This window comes from Manis javanica, chromosome 1, assembly GCF_040802235.1.
Source record: "Manis javanica isolate MJ-LG chromosome 1, MJ_LKY, whole genome shotgun sequence".
NCBI classification, from domain to species: domain Eukaryota; kingdom Metazoa; phylum Chordata; class Mammalia; order Pholidota; family Manidae; genus Manis; species Manis javanica.
In genome coordinates, this window is record NC_133156.1 from 159317492 (window position 1) to 159341604 (window position 24113).

The following is a 24113-nucleotide window of genomic DNA, read 5'->3' on the forward strand; positions in this document are numbered from 1 at the left end:
AGCATGGGGTAGTACAGCCCCCTTGCCAGGGTGGTGAAAACAGAGAGACAGCCCTCACTACAGTAGCTGGCACACAGTCGGTGCTTTGCACTCTTAGGGCTGGTCTCCCAAAGCCAAGTGGGGAAGGCACTACAGTTTCAAGAGTAGCATAAGGATGTCTTCCCGATCCAAAATTGGATGTGCCCAGTATTTAAAACTAAGACTGTGATATTTTATTTCCTGACTTTATCATGTATCTAAGATTCATATGTAAATAGGCAATTACATTTTTAAAGTGATTTTTTTTCCTTTCCCCCTTACCATTAGATTCTTTCAAACTGGGTCAAACACCTGTGGCAAGGGGATTGTGAATTAATATGAGAATAGTAAGAAACAGGACTGAGAAACAATAGATATGGAAGTTTTATCTAGGATAAGGTAGCCTGGTCATAAAGAAAACACTAGGACCGAGGATAGGAAACCGGCTGACACGATTTCCCTGTTTCTTCCAGCAGAGAAAGCAAACCCAAGAGGATTTTGGAACAATAGTCATCTTGCCTTTTTTTCTTTTTTGTACCTTCTAGAACAAGTGCTTAGTAAATATTTTTTGATGCTTTAAAACTAGACAAGGTGATCTCAACTCTAGGAAGACTGATTTCCTCTGGTTCCTCTTTTAAGCAGAATCATTAGGAGCACTTACAGACTTTCTTACTAATGAAGTGCCCCCAGAACACTGAAGAGGACATAGAGGCAATAAAATGAATCCAGAAACATCATTTGCAGAAGTGTCTTGGCAATTAGTGCCAAAGTCTGGCTGACCTTTTGACTCTATGTTTGTATTTTGAAAAGAAGAAGAAAAAAAAAAGCAGCCACCATATTTACTTAAGCGTTAACGTGGCCCAAAGTTAAGTGAATACCTGTGCTAACCACCAGACCTTTTCATGGCCACACTTGATCTTCTCATATCCAGTTTCACTGTTACTACTTGAGACAACAGACTGCGTGTGTGAGAAGAGGGGGAACTTTTCCAGTTCTTTCTCAGAAGGAAGACTGGGAAGAACAAAGGAGACATGAGAAGTTAGAGGAAAGGAGGTGAAAAAGGCAGCAGTCAGGGAAAGCCTGAGCCACCCCCACGCATTGCACCCATCTTGTCCATGCATCCCTGACCTGTGCAACCGTACAGGCTTCTTCTACACCTTGTCACACCAGAGGCTTGGACCAAAACACACTGTTCTTTTAAACCCAGACTAGCTGGATAAACAGTGCTAGGCAGGCCCCAACTCGCCCTTGCTTCAACCTTGGCAGTCAAAACCCACCGTGCCGGGCTCCCCTCTGCCCCCAGGATAAGGCCCCAGCCACTCCACCTCACCTTCCAGACCTGCCTTGATCTCCACGGATTCCACCTTTTTGAACACATTTCCCTCCTTGCCCAATGCTTCTAGGTTTCTGTCAAATTACATCCCAGTCTCCCTACCAGTGTCCCCAGTGGCTGCGTCTTTCCTGTCACCCAGAATGTCCTTCCTCCCCCCGCCCCAGCTCAAGTCCTCCTCCTGCTCACCCTTCCAGGCCCATTTGCAATACTGTGCACCCTTCCAGGGGCATCCTGGGTGTCCCACCCCTCCAGCCACCAAAGCAGTGACGGTCTACCCCTCCTGTGAACCTTGGCGTTGTCTCCCTGTCTGGTGGCCCTGGCATGCCAGACTCTGTATTGTGTGAGTTCTTATGGATAAAATGAAAGTTCCTGTGGCCAGGATTCTCACCTGGCCATGGTTGACTAGCTCACTGCACACCTGTGGGCAACACATGGCTGTTGACTCTATATAAAGAGCTCTGCCCAGTGCTCTGGGAGTGACATGGTGGCATGTTTGCAAGGCTGTAGGAGAGCAGAGCAGAGGCTGGAGTGGTGGCAGTGCCAAGGACAGAGGCCCAGAGGACAGCTGTGCAGGACAGATGTACAGAGAGGCCCAGAGGATGGCTGTGAGGACAGAGGGGCCCAGAGGCAGAGACCAGCTTGCTGCATGCAGACTCGCTCTGAGTGAATGGGATTCTGGTGACTGACTGCCACCTGGAAATAAAGTTGGGTATAACCCTTTCACCCCAAGAACGTTTTGCTATCATTTTCTTTGGTCACACTGAATCCATAGCCAACTTGCCTGGGGCTGAAACCCATTGGTAAGACAGTTCTGCCCTCCCTGATAGTCAGCCACTTGGTGGAAGGTAGGCTCTTTCTCCTCACTGACTACAGCTTGAACGCAGCAAATATTTCATCTTTGCCCACATGAATAAGGTGGCCCCATCTCCACCACCTGTGCCTACTGTGCCTTAGGAAAGTCAAACCACACTGACAAGATAGAGGGCCTTTGATAACTTCCAGGGACAAGGTTTTCTGGGAAATGGACTTTAATTCCCCCAGCAGGAAGGGTTTGGCAATCACTCAGGACATCCTTGTTCTAGCCAGCTTCTTGTTGGGTAATTTACTAACCTGGTGGCTCTCTACTTGCTGGGTCAGTGATTCTCAAACTGCATTATCCCATCTGCAGGTGTAGTCATCTGGCAAGTGTTTTTAAATCACTGGACAAGGCTGCCTTCCAGAGCAACCACTTCAGAACTTCTGGTGCTGGGGCCCAGGGTTCTGTATTTTTCAAGGCTCTCCAAGTGGTTCCAGTATGCAGCCAGTATTGACAACCACTGGCCTAGACCATGGAGAGGGATCCTATTCAGCAGACATTTGTTCTACTTGCAAGTAACCAAGTGGGTTTACTAACCAACAGCACCTGTTTTCTATCCTGACCCAGCAGATGGGGCCAGGCAAAGGAAGAGAGGTAAGCCTCAGGGGTTTGTTTACACATAGCAGGTTTCCCTAGGACAATGATTTATGATCCAGACATCAGTTCCAGACTAAAGTAATATTGCCAATTTCCACCATGCTCCCCCACTCGCAGCATTTTTCATATTCCTGTGGACCTAGTTTCTGCACACTAGGTCACCTTACCTTACTAAATTTCTTAAGAATTTCAACAGAGAAAAAAAGGTTAGAGCTCTGATCTTGCATTTAAATAAATCTCAGAATTTGAGGTTGATGATAAATATTCACGCAGGGTGAGTGATGCCAAGTGTAATTTCCCACATTATTACAATAGCAAAAATGTAACCTCCCTTTCTCCCTATGAGTCAGTGCAGTAACCCACTATGTTAATCTAGAGAAATCTTAAACCTTGAGGGAAGTTTATTCAAAAGAGGTAGTCATGGCAAGTGCGTATGAGATTTTAAAAACCAATTCAGTCTAAGTACACACTCTTATCACCACTGACTATAATCATATATTTTTCTCTCCAGGAAATAAATCCTGTGAATGCTTGCATATAGTTTTAGAGATTATCCTTTTTTGTTGTTATTGTTTTCCAAGCTTTGATGAAATATAACTGACATACAACATGGTGTACGTTTAAGGTGTACAACATGTTGAAGGATAGATTTATATATTGCAAAGGATTACCACCATAGTGTTAGTTAACATCTCCATCCCCAGAACATAATTTTCACTTCTTTTTTGTGGTGAGAACATTTAAGATCTACTTTCTCAGCAACTTCCAAGTTCATAATACAACATATTAGCTGCAATCACCAGGCTATTCACTAGATCCCCAAACTTGCTGATCTTATAACTGGAAGTTTTTACCCTTTAACCAGTATTTCTCCACTCCCCTTACCCCCCAGCCCTGGTAGCACCACTCTACTCTGTTTCTTTGAAATGAGGTTTTTTCAGATTCCACATATAAGTGAAATCACACAGTATTTATCTTTCTTTTTCTGACTTATTTCACTTAGCTTAATAGCCTCACATTCCATCTATATTATGGCAGATGACAGGATTTCCTTCTTTCTCACAGCTGAGTAATAGTCCATTGTATATACATACCACATCTTCTTTATCCATTCATCTGTCAACAAATACCTATGTTATTTCCACATCTTAGCTATTATGAATAATGCTGCTGAGCATGGGGGCATGCAGATATCTCCTCAAGATCCTATTTACATTTTCTTCAGATACATACCCAGAAATGGAATTACTGGGTCATACTATTTTTAATTCTATTTTTAATTTTTTGAGAAACCTCCATACTATTTCCCATAGTGGCTGTACCAATTAACATTCCCATTACAGTGCACATGGGTTCCCTTTTCTCCACACCCTTCTTGACAACACTTCCCTCTTATCTTTCTGATGTACAGATTATTCTTTAAAAGGCAGATGAAACTATTTATAAAACCAGGTTTCTCCCACCAACTTCAGGCAGGATCTGTTTAATCCAGAGAAATATCTATACTTACACTTCATTATTATATATATACTTAATTGTATTGACTTTAGCTTAAATACTATCTACTGACCATTTCAAAGGATAAAAAATAATGCTTGCACATAATGTCTTTTTAAAAATCTAGCTTACAGATAACTTGCACCAATTTAGATGATATATTTCTACCAGAGGTGATAGAAGGGAGTCATTCTTAAACATGTGCTGCATGTGAACAAATTGAAAAACTTCAGTCATACAAATTCAACTACCTCAGCTACATCTGAAGAACTAGTCCACAAACTAGTGTTTCCCTTCTTTGCACCCCCTTATTATTTTGGCACAATGAAACATAAAGATGTGGGGGAGCCCACAGACCCACGTTCAAATCCTGATTCTGTTGCTCATTTGCTACCATCTTGAGAAACTGCTTGCTATCCATGGGCTTCAGTTTTCCTTGGGACAAAATGAAAATCATAAACCCAGTAAGGAACCCATGTAGTGTCTGAATAGCACACAGACTATGTGGGAAGGAGAGACACAACTGCTAAGTCTCAGGAGCTGCCCGCGCAGGGGGGTACCTGCAAGATAGGACAGCTGGAGAGAAGAGATCAAGGGGCCAGCAAATGAAATTGCAGTAGGAAAAGGTGTAAGAAAAGGCACCCCAGGATTTCCAGTCAAGTTCTCCCTTCTCACTAACTCCGGGAATAGAATTAGCGAAGCCACATCAGTCTTTGGCGGGGGTGCTCAGGGCTTTGGAATGTGCTGGTTTTGTGGCCCATGTTGGAATATGTGGGCATAAATGACTAAGCAGCCACAGTCATTAAAAGCCACACTGCTTAGCTTGGCAGAGAAGAGACTCATCGTCTAGAGGCCCAGCATCGCATGAAAAAAGGGACCATTTATAAGCATGTTCACTGCCAAGAATTCCCCTCAAATGATTGAAAAAAGGCAAACTACCACAAAGACTCAGCCTGCCATTGCCTAGTTCTCTAGCAAAGTCATCTCTGTTCACTCATTGATTCAGGAAATGTCTAGAGGTTTTAGATATAAAACTTGCTAAAATCCAGATTGAAATTTTAGCCTTTAAAGCTAATCATACCATTGTTACAGATCTAGGAAAACCAAGAGCCTAGCCATCTATGAGTCCTAAAACAGTCATCTCAATTATGGTTAGCACAGACACCTTTCAAGTGTCACAAATACGTTTCTGGACTTTTCAAGTGTCACAAATACGAAATGCTAACTATTCCTTTAGCTGCCTCTTTTACCCAGCATTATCACTTGACAACCTCCCCTGGCCTCATGTTGCTTTCCATCGGGGATTCTGTCTGGGTTGAGCACCTGGAATTTACCTGCAGTGTCCCTTCTTCTCAGAAGCAAACCCTACAGTCCTGAACAGCTAATGGCTCACAGTCTCCCACCTCCCTCTGTCTGGCTACAAGCAGCCAGTTAAGTATAGAGAGGGGCCTGAGTGCCCAGTCCACAACACTTGGTCTAACCCCTGTGTTTCTTCTCCAGGCTGGAGCAGCTCTTGGCTTAGAGCCTTACCACTGGGCCCCGAGGCTGTGGTCCAGTGTAACCCCTTCTGCAGGGCCCTGCCAACACCACAGACTCATAAGCAGCCCCATAATAATGGAACTAGAAGGGGCCAGAATGAAAGAGGATGCATAGTAGAGAGAGATCCTCTCCTCTAGGCCTTCCCCAGATGATACAACTTGGGAATTTTGCCCTATTTCAGGGCACAGAGAGCCATGGTCTCAACATTCAGGGCACAAGCCCAGCTCCACACCAGCCCCTCAGGGGTCTTGAGGAAAGTTCTCAATTCTTCACCTCTAATGTTTGAAAGAGAATCACACCCACACCTCCAGAGAAGGACGTAACAGAAGCTCCAGCCCCAGAAGGGCTCCCCAGCACCAAGCAGGCCCCTGGGGCAGTTTTGCAAGTGGCCCACATTCCCAGGCCAAAGTTCTCATCCAGAACCCCGGAGGGACTGGGCCCTCTTTGCTGGTCCTTTCCTGCCTTCCTTTTGACTGTTGATGTTTCGTTCTGACTCAAAACTAGACTGTCAGCCACTGCTCACTTTCTTCATCTCTGTATTCTCCCTGCCACCTTCTCCTCCTCACCACCTGGCACACCCAGCACGGGGTGTAGCCCAAGGGGACACCCAGTAATAACTGATCGAAATGCTCAGTTATGTTAGTGATGCCTGAGATAATGGGTGAGAAAGCCCTTTGCTAACTGAGTTTTATTTCTGGGAGAAGCAGATTCGATTTGTGAGGAATGTCTCCACGGTCATGTTCAGGCAAAGCTTTTGTTACTCGTCACACACGCAGGACCTCAGGCGTGGTCAAGAGTGTGCAGCACCCCAGGTGACACCCAACACTGAACGTCAGCCTGCCACTATCTCTTGTAGCAAACACGACAACGTCCCCAGTGCTTGTGCTTAGGAACCATGCCTCCCTCGCACCCAGGACACATTCACAGCCTACAAGGGGAGACTTTACAGACTCTGGTACCATCCTCCCAGCCAGTGACTGAGGGCTACCTGAAGTTCAGAATAAAATCCCAATGGCTTACCAAGGCCCCTAAGGCTCACAGTGACCTGGCCTCTGCCTCTGTCCCCAAGCTCAGCCTGAACCTGTCTCCCAATCACTTGGCCAGCCATGCAGGGACCTTCCTCCACTCCTCTGGCAGGACAGTGATGCTACTGCTCCCTCGGCCCTCCACCTGCGGCCTCAGACCTCAGCCCTCCTCCACAAGGGCTCCCCGCCACCAGGCTGCCACCCAGCTGTGTTGTGTGTTCCCTGCAGGCAGCAGCCAGCACCCCCCACCACTGTGGTGTGCCATGGAGGGACACCCAGCAAGGCCTCAAAAAACAATCACTGAGTGAACCAAAAGTCATGATCAGCAGTGGTTTTAAAAACAGTGTCAATACCACCACACACCCATGAGAATGGCCAAATTCCAGAACACTGACAGTCAAATGCTCACAAGAATGTGGAGCAACAGGAACTCTCATTCTTGGTTGGTGAGAATGCAAAATGGATCAGCCACTTGGGAAGACAGTTTGACAATTTCTTACAAAACTGAATATACTCTTACCATACAATCCAGCAACTGTGCTGCTCGGTATTTACACAAGGAGTTGAAAACTTACATCTGCACAAAAATATGCACATGGATATTTATAAAATATTCATAACTGCTAACACTTGGAAGCAACTGCAATAGTAGGTGCATGGATAAACTGTAGTACATTCAGACAGTGTAATATTATTCAGCACTAAAAAGAAATGAGCTATTAAGCCATGAAAAGACATGGAGGAAACTTAAATGCATGATACTAAGTGAAAGAAGCCCATCTGAGAAGGCTACACAATCTATGACTCTAATTATGCAATATTCTAGAAAAGGCAAAACTGTTGAGATGGTAAAAAGCTCAGTGGCTGCCCAGGGTTGTGTTGTGGCAAGGGGAGAATGAGTAGGCCCATTAAAGTTCTCTGTATTGTACCATAATGATGGACACATGTCATTACAAACTTGTCTAAACCCATTGAACGCGCAACAGCAAGAGTAACTGAGTGACTTTTGGGTGATGATGTGTCACTGTAGGTTCAACACTTGCAATAAATGTGTCGCCCTGCAGGGAGTGGGGGCTGTACTGATAATGGGAGAGGCTATGCATGCATATATGGCAGGGGGACATGTGGGAAATCTCTGTACCTTCCTCTCAATTTTGCTATGAACCTAAAACTGCTCTTAAAAAAGTAAAGCCTGAAAAGAAAAACCTCAGTCATGATATGAGATACGAAAAATTTCAAAGTACACTGAGTTAACTCTGCCCCTGAAAAAACCACCAAAATGTATTATATACCCATTCACTTGCATACCTTTTTGACAAACCCACAGGCAAACATTCTTTCAACATTCCTGGCAGAAGCATTCATTGGCATAACCTGGTGGTAGTGGGTGTGCAATTGTGAAATACACATTAAAATCACAAATGCACATAGACTTTGACCTGGCAATTCTTCTTCTAGGAATTTAGCCAACAAATACACTTCCTCGCACTTCTGCAAAATGACATAAGCAAAGCTGTTACTCATTGCAACATTGCTGGTAAGAGCAGAAGATTGCAAACAATTTAAAAGTCCACCAGAAGGTTGAAAATGCAGCTCACTAGCTACAGATATGGAACTGGGTACACCATTGTGTGTGCAATGGTCAATTTTATGGGTCAACTTGATTGGGCCATGGGAGGCCCAGATAGCTGGTGAAACATTGTTTCTTGGTCTGTCTACAAGAGCAGTTGTGGGAGAGATTAGCACTTGAACTGGTGGGCTGAGAAATGCAGGATGGCCCTCCCCAGTTACTTGAGCAGCACCCAATCCCTTGGGGGCCCAAACAGAGCAAAAAGGCAAAGGACGGTTGAATTAACTCTGCCTGAATACTCAAGCTGAGACACTGATCTTCTCCGGTCCTCGGGCTCCTTGTTCTCAGGCCTGGACTGGAACCCACACCCTGACTCCAGCTCTCAGGCCTTGGAAATATACCACCTGTTTTCCTGTATCAACAGCTTGCAGACAACAGACTGGGGGACAGCTCTGCCTCCATCATCACTTGAGCCACTTCCTTATAATAAACCTCTGCACACACACATACACACACACACATATAGGGGGCTCTGGAGCCCCCTAACACTGTGTGAAAGAGGGGAAAGGAGCTATTAACAACAGGTACCTACCAGTGAGAAAGAGGGGAATTGGTGGCTGGGGAAAAAGAAGAAAGACTTTTCCAAATAATCTCAAATTGTGGGACACCTATTCAACAGAACACAAACTGTGGTATTTACTGTAAAAAAAAATAAGATTTAATTCCAAAATCTTGCTGAAAAATTTAACAGGAAAATTAGTAAAATATTATTTTATATTACATTCTTATCCCCATTTTATAACTGCAATGATTAAGCAACGAGAAGAAAGGTAAATTGCTCAAGCTGGTCCTAACCTCACTCCGTCCCAGCCCTGCTGGAAATTTTCTTTGGACATCTTTGGTACCAGTAATTCAATGGATAGAAAGTATAAGTAAGGTGTCCCTATGTATTTTAAACATTCATCATTTCTAGGCTGATATACGTTGGGTAGTCCTGCCAGAGAGCAGCCAGCCTAAAAATCAACTCTAGGCACCATTTCACATTGGCCCATGTAGATTCAGACAGATTGAGGCTGAGCATAAACCACCCCACCCCACCCCCACACACACACATACACAACCCCCAAGTGAGGGAATGACTTGGCCGGGTTTTCAGCACTTCCTAATGCAGCAGAACTTGACTCTCTACATCTTTAGTTGAAGATCTAACCAAGGATCTTTGAATGAATCTTTAGATGAACCACCACCCAGTTGTCCAGACCAATAGGCTAGGAAGCTAAACACACTTAATGTAGGTTGATGGGTCTCTCATCACTAGCTGGCACCTTCCTGAGCTTCTTAGAGTCTCAGTTTGCCCCAGAGCAGGAATAATGACACCAACCTGGCAAGGTTGTAAGGCAGATGAGAGGTAGTGGATGTAAAGAATGAAGAGCAGTTGTGTGTTCCTTAGTGGGATCTCTATAAATGGGGACTGTATATCCAAGTGAACAGCACAAGTATCACCAGTGGTCCAAAAACCTCGTGTCATGGCCTCTCAAGTTCATTCAGTCCCACCCTTGTAGCCCGTGGACTCTGAGTCATGCGTCTCGGCTGTGCACTAATTATTGATGTGATTTTCAGCAAATCACTTCTCTGGGCTTCAGTTTCTTAATCTGCAAAATTAGATAAAAACAATGACCACCTCATAGGTGTGGCACTTGGAACCCAGGTCTCACACAATGTAGGTGCTCTGTTAGGTATTAACCATCATCATTGTTTATTCAGTACCAAGTTCAAGCCATTGCTCAACACCAGTCTGGTTCTGATTTGAATGGCCTCACACTGAGCTGGGGGTCAGAGTGAAATTCTGGAAAGCTTTTCATACTCATGCCAAGTTCATGAGACTGGTGCTTACAAAAGCTATGGTCTCCATTCTCCTGGTTCTAACCTTGGCTTGTATTCATTTGCTTAATTACTTACTACTCAGAACTTTAAAGATTTACTTGCTAGAAACAGACACCAACCCAAGTGAATCTAAGCAAAAAAAATAATCAATCTGCCCCAGAAAATCCCTATTTTTTTAAATCTTCTGTAATTCCTTTCTGGAACATTCCTTTCCCTGCAGAGTTGGCTAAAAATGTTCCTCACTCCCTTCTGCTGACTCATTCAGAAAACATTTACTGAGCCCCTGCAGGGTACCAGACTCTAAATCAGGCAGAAAGACAAACACACTTAAAATGGGTTCCTGTCTTTGAGCAGCTCTCACCAAGGCTAACAGCAAACAAGCGGACAAACAGCAAGGCAATATGAGAAGAATGGCGTGTCATCTTTTCTGCAAGTGGTATGCATAAACAGCAAAATAGCACCCTTTTTTACTCTGACGTGTATATGCTAGAACACACTTAACACTGCTGCTGCATCTAAGAACCAAGATCTATGTTGTAACACATCCACCCACACACACACACACACACACTTTCCAAGTTTAGAATTAGAGACATTGTCAAAATCTTCAAAAATAATGCACTTTATAAGGTGAGAATATAAACTTCATACAAACAGCAAGAGTAACAGCACCACTTTGTATTTTTACTTTTTTCTCTATTCCAAGAACTTTCCTCTAACTTATCTCTCTACATTCCCAATACAGTCTAGTGGTGGGATGGCAAGTCAGTCTTGGTCTCCAAGTTTTATAGATAAAAAGGAGGTAAAATCATAAAGACTGAGATTTTCAAGCTAAGTTGTTCAAACAGTAAAAAGGGCAGAAGCATTCAATTCCCTACGCTCTCACCAGGTTGGCTGAGCAACATCAAATGAGGTTAAGGTCTCAGAAATTAGGTTGCCGTAAGTTCCTGTAAGAGGTGATTGCTATGATAACGAGTAACCAAAAAGACAAGAAGCTGAACCCAGGGAGGCAGAATAGGAAGCCAGAAGGTTTTACAAAGGGTTTCCTTAAAGCTGATTAGATAACAAAATAACCTCTCCTGGTTATCAGGCCAGCACATCTTTTTATAAATGGTAAAACCCAGTGTTGGTGAAAGTGTGGGGAAGTGGTGGTCACACAGTGCTAGAGGGAACCTCTACTAATAGCACGTGCCTAGATTAATTTAGTAGCTGGGATCAAGAGGATCCTTTAGCACCACAATGCACTTCCAGAAATGTGTCCCAAGGAAATAATCAGGAAGAGATGCAAAGGTTCACCACAAGCATGTTAGTTTAGGGAATGTTAATAATAGGAAGAAAACAAAAACAACAAATATCTACCAACATGATTTAATAAGTTATCTGTATAATGTGAGTAAAAAGCTTTTGTAGGAAATCAGCATGGAAAGATGCTCACAGTACATTGCTGAACAGGAAAAGCAGGTTATAAAATAGCATGCCCAGTACAAGTGTGTTTTTTCAAAATATGTTTTCAGAGCAGAGCATATCAGAATGTTAACAGTGTTTATCTCACAGTGACAGGTTTTTATTTTTCATCCTTTTTGATTATCTATACATCTTCTTTTTTTACATTTATTTTTGGCAGTGACCATGTGCTATTTGTGTGCATTTTTAAAGGAAATATTATAGAAGTGGATCTCAGCCATTCCTTGACCGTGCTCATCAAGTTTTCCCCCTAAGCTAATAGGCATGTGCCCAAAGGGTTAGGTTAAAAGATTAACAACTGCAATTGTTAAGAGTTGAGAAAGGTCATATGTATCCTTTAAATTCATCACCATATTAGGAAGATTAAATTCATCTCAAGAAGTGTTCCTGCTCTTTTCCCACCAGAGCCTCACATTTGCAGTGAACACAAATTCTCCCTCAGCCTCTCACATACACATCCTGACGTCCAGCTGCCTGTGGGTGAACACTAACTCACCCAACTAGCTGGTCACCAGCTGCGTCATCTGGAACATCCTCCCACCGTCCAGCTTATCACAGCCTCCAGGCCACAGTGCGAACAAGTGTTTCCCATTAGAGTGCAGAGCCTTAAGGTGAAGTGAAGTGAAGTGAACTGTAAACCTCATTTTGTTCTTCTTTTCCTTTTCCCTTTCCTTTCATCTTTCAGATTCTGTCCCATTTTCTTATTATGTTCTTTCCCACAACAACACTATTGATAGGAATTACGGAGGTCAAGGATGTCCAGTAAGAAATACTGGGCAATGTTTATAATCCCCTCTGAGAGTGTATAACTTTATACAGTCTTCTTTATCGCTATAGGTGTAACGCTGGTAAAACCTCTGGAAAACATGCTCATGCTTTTAAGGTTACATTCTAAGCCCTTACTGAAGGAAGCATGTACAAGTCTTACTAATACATTTACTACAATACATTATCATTTTAAATGCAATCAATGGATGTCTGTTAATAATAACGCAATGCCTTCAGTCAAATGCTGGCCAGATTATGCCCCTCTAAAACTGTAGAACCTTAACAGAATATTATAAAATAAGTTTTAATTCTAACATTAGTAACAGCATTTTTAAAAGACTATTTATGATGCCTCACTTAAACCTCATGATTTACCAAAAGTCACATCACTATTTATGGCTTATAAGCAGTATATACTTACAAAGTAGATTCCCATATACTTTAGAGTCATTCTTCCCAAGAGTAAAACACATAAAAATAGGTCACCTCCTAAGGTGGCTCACAGACACATCTTAAAGTTAAATATGTCTACAAAGCCACATAACTCCCAGAAGTCCTTAAAATCTTGTTTCAACAAACAGCATAACACTATTCATGTTATCAAATTCCATCATGCCTCCTAAATACTTCAGTGTATAAGTAAACAAAAAGAAAAGGAGAAAAAAATACAAAAACAAATCCCCAAAGTGTAATTAACCCTCTTACCGTCTCCTTCCTTCATCACTGGGGCCTCCAGGAATGCTGGCCTGCCAGGAAGTGGTAACTCTCAAGATAAGCCCACAGGGTTTCTTACCCAGATGAAGCCAGCAGAGGTGATGCTGGTTATTAAAAACAAAAGTGCATTAAAGTCAGCCCTCACTAGAGCTGCTAATTCTATTTTTCTTTTTGCAAGGAGCTCGGGGTCTGGCCTGCGCAGCGTGAAAGCAACGCCTCAATCTTGTCAGACAGCCCAGCTGGTGTGGAGGCTCAAAGAAAGGAGAAAGTGGGCTCCAGGCAACAACCGTGTCAGAGGCTGCTAGGGCTTTAATCCTCAGCTGTGACACATGTGGGGAACTATGAGCAGGAAGCGCTGAGCTGGGCAGACTGCCAGAATCATTCGGAAAACGTGCCAGACCCTTACGAAATACCAACACGCTTCACCGCATGGTCATTTCTCATGTTTCCCAAGGCTGGGTCTCTCCTCATATGACTTTGTGTTAAAAGCCTAGACAAGGCTTGTGGACAGGCTTGTGCAGCCTGTCGTGAGTTCTCGCCATCCAAGTTCTGGCAAATTAAGTCCAGGACTGGGGTCCCATGCCTCTCCCTCTTCTGCCAATTCCAGTCCTTCTTATAACAATAGCCACAGGCATGAGCCCCTAGCAATACTACAAGATCCTTAATTCAGTTCTTCCCATGTTTCAGACCCAGGGCCTCTGTATGATGTACCCACCCCTGCTGCCATGTGCCCTGGGAACATGCAGGGCTCTCTCCTCAGCGTCCTGGAGGTGGGGAAACCCGCTGATGTCCCCCTCTACCTCCCACCCCCACATCTCAGGACAGCTCTCGGACACCAGCCAGGCAGGAAGGGTGCACAGGTGGGCCTGCAGCTTCCACAGGTGGTGGCCTGACCTGTCTGGGAGAGATGGTGCTATCTGATCGCCTCTTTTATTGCTCTCTTAAGCTCCTGGTTCTCTGCATTCGGATTCATGTTCTTGACATGATACAGGGTCCAGCTTATCACAGTGCTACTCAAAAATCTGCAGCATGGCCAAACCTCTATTCAAGGTCCTCCCTCAGCTGGCCCAACATCCCCTTCTGCCTTGTTCTCACTTTGTGACAGTCTGGATGGCCCCTCACTGGCTTTAGGAGACACTGTTCGAAGCTTTGCTATCACGTGCTCTGCACCACCGTCTGGCCTCTACCTGCCCTTACCCTCTTGAACATGGCACCGTCTGCTCACACACTCCCCCTCTGCCTCACCCACCTCCCCATACTTTCAGTCTTTGCCATGCTCACTGAAGTACACCTTCACTGCATCCTAGGGTGATTCTCCCTGCTCTGAACCCATGTCTTCTCTCTATGATAATAACAGAGACAGCAAGAGAGGGCACTTGTTATGGGTCAGGCATCTTTCTAGGAAATTTAAATTCTTCAGACCTATGTTACAGATGAAGAAATGGAGGCATAGCAAAAGTAAGTTCTTTCCCCAGGGTCACCTAGCCAAGGGGCAGGAGCCCCAGCTGAGCCCAGGCTGGTGCTGCCCAGCAGGTCTTACATGGATCGCGCTGCTCACCTGGGCACAGGGCATATGACTCAGGGACAGGGCCATTTCCTCACGCTCCTTGGCAGCCTTTCCAGACAGCGTCCCAGGGTGCCTTCCCATTCTAGGTAATTACCAAGTGGCTGTGATTCATTGGTAATTGGTAGATTAATGAACTTTAATTGAGAGACCAAATGTACCCCAGTAGCCGTGGACAGGGATTCCAACAATATTAAGAGTAAGAATGGGCCTGCAGTTTAAGGCAACCTTTTTTGCAGTGGTTTTGCCCACATTTTTAGCCTATCTACACTGTAAGTGTTTAGGTCCAGGCCACCTGGTGAATCATCAGAATATTAAAGATATAACCTCATTGAAACGACAGAGAAGACCATCAAAGTTTGGGAGGAACTTTCCACCATTCCTCCAATGTACAGTAGCCAGGTGACCTGGCAGACTAACTCCCCTCCAGCCCCAGGGCAGGCCCCTCTGGCTGGAGCCAACCAGGGTCATCCCAGGCAGGGAGGGTACAGGGGTGGGGGCTGCAGCCCGAGCCTCTGGCTTCCACAGGTGGTGGCCACACCTGTCTGGGAGAGACGGTGCTATCTGATCACCTCTTCTATTGCTCTCTTAAGCTCCTGGGCTCTGCATTCAGATTCATGTTCTTGACATGTTCTCTTCATTCCAAAGAGATCGGGGATGGGTGGATTCAGGATAAAGACAGGCAGTACATAGGGCCTGCCTGACCACAGCAAGGGCTCGGGGGTGGTCCCATCAGAGCAAGACTTAGGGCTTCCCCTAGGCAATGGGGGGAAGCACCCCCAAAAGATAGCTGTACTGGGCACCCCTCTTAAGACAAGGCAGGAAACAAGTTAGTGGGTCCCACACAAACACCTCGTGAGCTCCCAGACCTGCCATCACACTGTTCAAAACATACTAGCAGCTTCCAGGGCTGCTGGCTAGGGCTATGGATGCCTCAGGGTGAATGATATTTCATTCAAGAGGTGCTTCTGGCCTCCTACCTGGGTGCAAGACCCTCTTCTAGGCTCTTGGGAAGAAAAAAAGGGAATATCAGAAAGACCCAGCCTTGCCCCAAGAAGCTGACTCTCCAGTAGATAGGTAGGCTGAGATGCAAAGCTAATGGGCTGAACCCTCCACAGGTATTTGCATCCCCAAACAGGAGTTTGTGACCCCAATTTTTTCTAATCAATTTAGCATAATATCTTTACTGAACCTCTAGTGGATAGTTGAGATTTCATTTGAAGGATTTTTCTGACCCTCTTTTCTACTCCAGACCATTTCTTTTCCCTTCGTCCTTCCTACCTCTCAGCCAGGAGCAAAATGTCAGAAATCTGCACTGTTTAGTTAATATGTGTAAACAAACACACACACACACACACACACACACACACACACACACACACACACACTCCCACCTGGGATTTGTCAGTTGTTCTCCCACAGAGTTCAGGGAAAACAAACAGTCATAGTTGGCAACAAAAACCCAATACCAGAAGCTAATGGAAAATTTCCAGAACTCCACGGTCCTCTATGTGCATAGAACTCCCTGAGCCAAGCCCAGAGCTTTTACTACTAAAGCTATAGAAGATGTCATTATGACATGATTTTATCAGAAACACCCTAGAATGTCTGTATTTATTCTTAAGAAGTCAAAAATAACTCATGTGCTTCCTGGAAGAGTTTTATGGGAAAGTTTCCACATTCAGAATTGATTTGCACTTAAGAATATCTTCAATGTGCTTATACTCATGTGTTTCCTACACATCACAACTGAGGAGAAAGAAGAAACACATACAGGGTGTGTGTGCAAGCACACACACATGCACACCTGTACGCAAGCATATACATACCTGGAATCTAACTTTGGTTCCCCCACCACATGCTGTGAATCCTTAAGAAAGGAAGGAGAGTCTCTGTGTTGGTAGGTCCAGCAGTTTTGTAATTAAACAGTCATTGACCTGGGACCCAAGGAACCTAGGTAAAAGAGCCTGCTCTAACTTCATCCATGTGGCTTTGGGAAAATCATTTCAGCTCTCTGGGCCTCAGTTTCTACATCTGAAAAAAAATACAGTATCGTCTAAATCCTTGCTTCACAAAAAGTGGCCGTGGGCCAGAAGCATCACCAGGAGAATGCTAGAAATGCAGAATCTCAGGCCCTACCCAAGATCTACTGAACAGAATCTACATCTTAATAAGATTGCCTAGGTAACTCATGTGCATGTTGAAGTTTGAGGAGCACTATTCTAAATGGTCTCTGAAGTACCTGCTAGTGAGGGATACATTCTGTTAGTGTAACTTTGTGCCTTTAAACTGGATAAATTAACATACCATGCCGGGTGACCACCTCGTAGTCACTGTGGTTAGGCCCTGGGAGAATCTGGCTTGATACTTGCTTGCTGATTTCATTCCTGTTCCTGGCAATGACATATAAACAAATCAAATCACATCCATGACTCTTCTAGACCACTAAGCCACATTCTGTCTTCCAGCTTCCTACCAAACCCCTTAAGGAGAATACCATCCCTTAACACTTCCTATCTCCAGACAGCTTCCACATCCATTACTGGTTTGAGGGATTTTGCAAGCACAGATTAGTGAACAGGAAAGATTCTAGATGAATTCTTACAGAGGTGGTGTGTTAGCACTTAATGAAGCCATGGTTACTAAGAGAAAGCATGAATTAACTAAGAACGAGCCACGTCTGGTGGACTCATCCAGTTGGTGGAGAGTATCGATGGGCAGCTTAGGCAGAACACTGGGCACTTAATGAATCAGGAGTTCATGAAACCATTTGCAAACCACTTTCTTGTGAGCAAGAGGAAGAAATGTCATTACGAGAGTTGGATAGTTTCATAAACACCGAAACTCCAAGACAAATGGATCAGTCTGAAGAGTGGTCTCCAGTGGGAAAGCTCGGGTGCTATCCTTGGTCCTTTCCAGGAGGTGGCAGCCAGGCTGGTTATGGATATGGCCATGGTCACCCTCTAGCTGTAGCACATAAAGCGTAGAAGAGGAAGGATTTTGGAAGGAATATATGTTCCCCAGAAAAAGCAAACTCAAGATTAGAAAGCAGAACTGGTATCTGAACTTAAAAAATTTATCAAGTGAGCATGAGCAAAAGAACCAGAGAGTGTGGAGTGGATCGTGGTAAGATTCCTGGAGAGCATGCATGTGGGAGAGGGGAGGGCACAGAGCCGACGCAAAGGTTGAGGAGGGGCCTGGGAGGTGCAGAGCGGGTTCCTCCACCATAAGGGCAAAGCTGGCAAACTTACCACAGGCTGGGGTCTGGGCTACAGAGCAAATCGGGGTCCCAAAAGATCCCATTAAGATGGAACCATAGGCCAAATCTAACAGTACAAAATGTAACAGAGATGAATCTACAATCTCATTCTTAACTTCCCAAAACGAAGTTTGTAAACACAGGGCAGGGTTCACGAAAAGCAAAAGCACTGGTGGAAAACAAAGCCAAACAAATGTCCGGCCATGACTGACCAAGACTTCCTCTTTGGATCCCAGGCGTGATCAGAGAGCTTGCGCTGAGCTGCCCCGGTACAAGTGTAACTAATAATAAGAGAGAGGGTTGTCCTCAGGAGTGCCCACGGTCCTCAGAAAATGATAACTGGGGCTGCTCATGGTCAGAGAAGACCAGCCAAGCTCTGCCCCTGGCCCCCAGGCCAAGGGATTGCTCTGCACCCTTGAAACCATCAGGTTCTGCTAGGGTCCAAGGTATCCTACCCCAGAGATGGAACTAGAAACAATGAGGTAGAAAGTTCCAGAGGCTGATTTTTAAAAAATCTTTGTAACAATAGAGCTCTCAGAAATGAAATGGGCCAAACCCAAAGATGGTGTGTTTGTCCATCCCTGAAGCACCCAAAGACCACCTAGGGTGGGCAGGCATCTGCATATACCAGGAATCCCTTCTACCATCTCTTCTCGGCTTTCTGCTTTTGCATTCAGTTTGAGGAATCTTTTGTTTTGTTTTGCAATCACGGCAAATCATTGCACTAGGCAGGGCATTTTCTCATTATTCACATTTTGAAATAGGAAATGGCCTAGCGGGGACAAATCTAAGACTAGAATTTAGGTCTACAAACTTTCCCATTTACTCTATCACAGTGCCTAGCTGTACATTTCTGTGAACTTTGGGTGCAGTTTTCAGGTCTTCCAGTGAATAAAGAATTCGCTGGTTTAAATAAGGTAAGATAATATAGTACTTGTACTCTTATACTCAGTGAATATGAGGCACAGCCCAAGAAACATGTCCAACTTACTGGGCGGTTAAATGGTAGGTGAAACCCTATTGTCTTCATTGTTCTTTGACACAAATTAACTGGTTACTAAATATGTAGGAAGATTCAAAAGGTTCTGACTAGTACAGATATTTTTTAATATTTTCTTTACAAGAACTAAATCTACAATTCAGAAGATAGGGAAAATAAAGACTTAAAAGTCCTTCATGACCTTGACACTGAGTTCCCATCACTGCTAGCATTTGGGAGTATTTCCATCTACTTTTTTTTATGCACATATGTCTTTGTAATCTCTTGATTCAACATTACATCACAAGCAGTTTCTTAGGCTATTACGTGGCTTCCAGAACTGCATTCTTAATGCCATGGAATGCATATCACCGCCTATTCTGACATGTGTCCCCTTCTTCACAGTCTTAACTCTCTTTCTGACTTCTGTTTTACATTTAAGAAGAAAACTATGTTATCCACACAGTATATTTGAAAAGTCTGGATGGACAGACACCTCCATGTCATTCACAGTTTTCGGGGAGGAAGGAATGGTTGATAATACAAAGTTGTTTTCATCTTCTTTTTATCTTTTCACATGTTGTAAGTATTTTACCAAAAGTACATGTTACTTCTAATACTTCTCTAAAAATCTGTAGAATATGACATGAAAAACTCAGTCACCACAGATCAAGTACTCATGTGTTCCTACCCCTTCTGTAGCTGATACTCAGTGGAACCACAAACACCATTGCTTTGAGTATAAGGAAATCAAGATGTATTAGCTTGAATCACTTAAACTTAAGAGCCATTATCATCAGTGCTTGGAGAGGTGTGTGTGTGTGTGTGTGTGTTTGTGTGTAGAGCCAGAAAATGCCATTTTCCATGTTTATTAATCTCATAACCTTTATAACTCTCATAGATGAAGATTTCATGAGCAAAAAACACATTAACTTTCCAACTGACTGCAAATGGGGGGTTTCAGGTATAGAAATCACAAAATCAAAAGGTCTAAACATTGACCTGTTGGCTAATAAAAGGCTGGTGAGACCACCTTCAGTTCTTCACCCAATTGCAAAGCCTGTAGTTGTTTTGTAACAAATAGTTCTCCTTAAGACTCAACTCAATTCCATTACTTCATCTCCAATTCCCTCAGTGTGGGTGAATCCCAACTAATCACATTCCCTAACGCTACTCTAAGTAATTCTTCCTTTAAAATTGTTCTTTCCAAATCCCTTCAATCTGCCTTCTGAGTGCTTGTTGTCTGAAGGGATGATTGTTAACAAGGTAGTGTCATGATATTCTACCCTATCGGTTGCCAAGAGAGAAAACTCTCTTACCTGGAGTGAGAAATTCAGGTTCCCCCTTGCAGTCCGTACTCCGTGGTCACAGATCCAAGTCTCTCCCCAAGTCCTGCCCCCTTGTTCCATAAACCAAGGCATGGGGTAAAATGAACCATGAGAAGTTTGGCAAAATTTGGAGACTATGGTTCATTTATTTGCAGGCCCCTAATTAGGACTGGAACTCAGTGTTCTGAGGCCAGTTCTTTACAAACAATACAGCTTTACCTTTTACTAGCTGCGTTGCCCTGAGCAAGTTTCTTCACTTCTCTGTGCCTTGGTTTTTCATCTATAAAATGTCATCATTTCTGGGTACCTCACTGTGTCATGGAGAATTTTAACTGAGATAATATATGTCAAGTACTTAGAACAGTGCCTGGCTTATGCAATCATCTAGGTTTCTATAACTTTCTTTGTTCTTTTTAAAAAAACAATGTGTCACATAAATACAATTACAACAAAACTTTCCATTGAGGGCATTTGACTAAATGAACCATCTCCCTCCACCCTGGTTTTTCTTCTACCTCTCTGAGCACATCTTCTGTATCCTGAATTCTCTTCCTCTTCCTAATATCTAACTACCAAGATTCCTCCAGAATCACTGCTGCCAAGTAGGGACTTTTCACCGCCTCATCGCCTCCAGCCATATCCCTGGGAGGATGAATGCTTACACTGTGCCTCCAGCCCCGGCTTCTGTCCTAGTTAGCAGTCCTCCAGCTCAGCCCTCAGGGCACATTTGCAAATGAGCACACTGGTGCTTGGAATTAGGCAGATGCCTTGTGTCCGCAGCAGACTGCCTTATCTAACACAGTTCTCAAAACACAGCTTGCAGGAACCCAGCCATCCAAGACAGCAGAATGTGAGCCCAGGAGAGAGAGGCATGATGGCGTTCGCAAGGGGCTGGGCGTGTCAACAGGACACCAGCTGGGCTACCTGGGCTCTCCCTTCCCTTCCCACTCACTCAAAAACAAACTGACTCCAAACCCAGGCTTCCCTTTTAACTCACAGCCCCAGGCCCACTACCAACTCCCCCTCAGCCGCCTTTTCTGGCTCCCTTCAACCCATTCATACAGACGCCATAGCTCTCTACCTTCATTTGTTCTTTCCGTTTGATTTGATTTTTTTAAGTAGCCAGTGAATATTTCCCCAGTGAATTTGGTTTTGGTCTACAAAATCTTTCTTCTAGAGAGGCAGGAAGAAGAAAGACTGTTCAGTTTTCATTACCATGTTACATGATAAAAGGTTGAAATTATATATGCAATTATAGTATATTATAAATCTATAATATAAATTATATTACATATTACATAAATTATATTTATAAACACAATGTTTACATGTTATATTTAACTGTGAGTGTATATATATCCAACTGACCCTGAACAGCATAGGTTTGAGCTGCATGGGTCCACTAATCCATGGATTTTTTCAATAAATGTACTAGAAAATGTTTGGACACTTTCAACAATTTGAAAAGACATTTTCTTTTCTCTAGCTTATTTTATTGTAAGAATACAGTACATATTACATATAACATGCAAAATATACTGTTGGTAAGGCTTCAGGTAAACAGTGGGTTGTCATCACTTTCTGGGAAGTCAGAAGTTACACGTGGAGTTTTGACTGCATGGGAGGTTGGCACCTCTAAGCCCCATATTGTTCAAGAGGCAACTGTATATGTAAGCCAAGTATTAATGTATTTAATGGTTTATATGAAAAGCCAAGGACCAGGGATTTCTACCAAATGGATTCAGGAACCCCCTCTGCTAATAAACTGAAGACAAAGATCTAAACCACACAGAATGAAGAGTGAGGTAAAAAAAATACCACACACAGAAGCAGAACTCAGAAAGGTTTAAACCTTTCTAGAAGTATAAACTAGTAAAAAAAAATTTTTTTAATTCCTAAAGGCAAATTAGCAGTGAAAATTTATTTCAACTTTATCTCTAGGTGAAGGTTGATGAGGAGATCTCCCTGATGGGAGGGCACGTGGCTCCTGGCACACCCTCACATGGGTACGGAGCCTGCCTTCACACATCTGCATGCTCTGAAAGCCCCGGAGCCAAATTAAAGTGCATTTAAGTTCCTAGCTAAGGGAAATGTCAGTAACCACCTGAGGAAGGCACTCTCAAAATAGGCCTCAAAACTTTTTCACTAATAGAATAAAGATATGTTACTAAATATTCCCAGAAGAAAAAAAGAGAGAGAGAATTAGGCTGGTTTAAAAACAAAAATACTTCAAATAGTGAATGATCAAATATAGAATATAAAGCAAATATTGTGTTTTTAGAATTTGAAAGGGAATCAAAGCATAGTAAGAACAAAATATAAAAAATGCTCAGGCAGATTTAAAAAAGCACATATGAACTATTAATTAAAATCGACCATGTATAAGGCCATAGCACAAGTTTAGAACAAACTTCAAATCATTATCAGATACAGACCCTATTTTCTTACTATAATGCAATTAAGTTAGGAAGAATGTCCAAGACACACATGTATTTGAAAATTTAAGTGTCATTTCTACCTAATTCATGGCAATAACAAAATTAGAATACACTTAAAATTAAATAACACTTTTTAAAAACTACATATCAAAACTAATAATATGTAGAGGGGGTATTTTTAGACTAAAGTGAATATATTAGAAAAGAAGCTAAAAATTAATGCATTCAACACCCTACTTGTAATATTAGGAAAAGAACACAGAAAAATTCAAAGAAAGGAAGGGAAGAAAATAATAAGTATGAGAACTGAAATGAATGACATGGAAAGCAAAAATAAAGTAAAGCAAATGAGTAATGCCCACAAAAAAAAATAAGGCTAATTAAATTGGCTATAATCATTTAATATAGGCTATAGCAATACTGATTTTTAAAAAACTATAGAATATTAGGAATGAAGGTATGAACAGGGATAGGTGGCTATAGATAAAGCAAAAATTAAATATAAGCAAATACAAAGAACTACTTTCAGCCAAAAATTTGAGAAGATATATGAAAGGAATAAATTCCAGGAAAAACATAATTTATCAAAAGCAACTAAAAGAAATAGAAAATATGACTTGTCCCATACAGTTTTAAATATATTAATCCATATTATAAACCATTCCTACAAAGGAAATACTTTACATACACAATCTTTTGGATCAGTTCTGCCAATTTTGCAAGAAATAAATAATCCCAATCTTGTACAAATTCTTTCAGAAAATAAAATTTTAAAAAGACACACATTTTAATTTATTCTATGAAGTTAGAATAATTAATACCAAAATTAGAAAAACCTAAAAAATAAAATAAAATTATATTTCAACCTAGAGGTACAAATCCTAAAATAAGATAAAATTATCAATGTATTACCAGTGGGGAATTTAAAAAAATAAGGATCTATGACCAAGTTGGTATTATCCCTGGAATGTAGAATGGTTTAATCTCTGGAATTCTATTAATAGTATTTTCCATATTGAGAGGTTAAGGGAAAAAAATCTAAATTAATAGATGCAAAAATAATTTTTCATAATATCCAGTATCCATTCTTGATACATCTCTTGGTAAGGCAGGAAGAGGCCATTCTTAACCTAATAAAAGATGCCTACCAAAAACTTACAAGTAAACCTTGTACTCTATACAGTATTAGTTCTCTTTACAGAGAATTAGGAGGTGCTAGCCAATGAAATAAGAAAAGAAACAGAAGTGAGAAACACTGCAATAAACAAAGCTGTTAATAT

General features: G+C 42.7%; 2 protein-coding genes across 5 annotated transcripts in view; one reads left to right on the plus strand and one right to left on the minus strand.

The window, feature by feature from the left end:
* The window catches only part of LOC108404709 (uncharacterized), a 36485-nt gene extending 26676 nt beyond the window's left edge, over positions 1-9809 (plus strand). Inside the window, exon 6 of the mRNA XM_073214948.1 lies at positions 492-9809. The gene's annotated coding sequence lies outside the window, so the exon portion shown is untranslated. The remainder of the gene's footprint in view (positions 1-491) is intronic.
* Positions 1-24113, minus strand: part of IL1R1 (interleukin 1 receptor type 1) — a 126732-nt gene that overhangs the window by 57095 nt on the left and 45524 nt on the right. The window contains exons 1-2 of one of the 4 annotated variants that reach the window (XM_017672430.3): positions 13257-13582; positions 9817-10087 (exon numbers count right to left, since the gene is read on the minus strand). The exons of 1 other annotated variant lie outside the window; for it this stretch is intronic. The gene's annotated coding sequence lies outside the window, so the exon portion shown is untranslated. Of the gene's footprint in view, positions 1-9816; positions 10088-12279; positions 12302-13256; positions 13583-24113 lie in introns of those variants that run through there. 2 more of the 4 variants (XM_017672429.3, XM_073239207.1) reach the window with 2 other exon arrangements.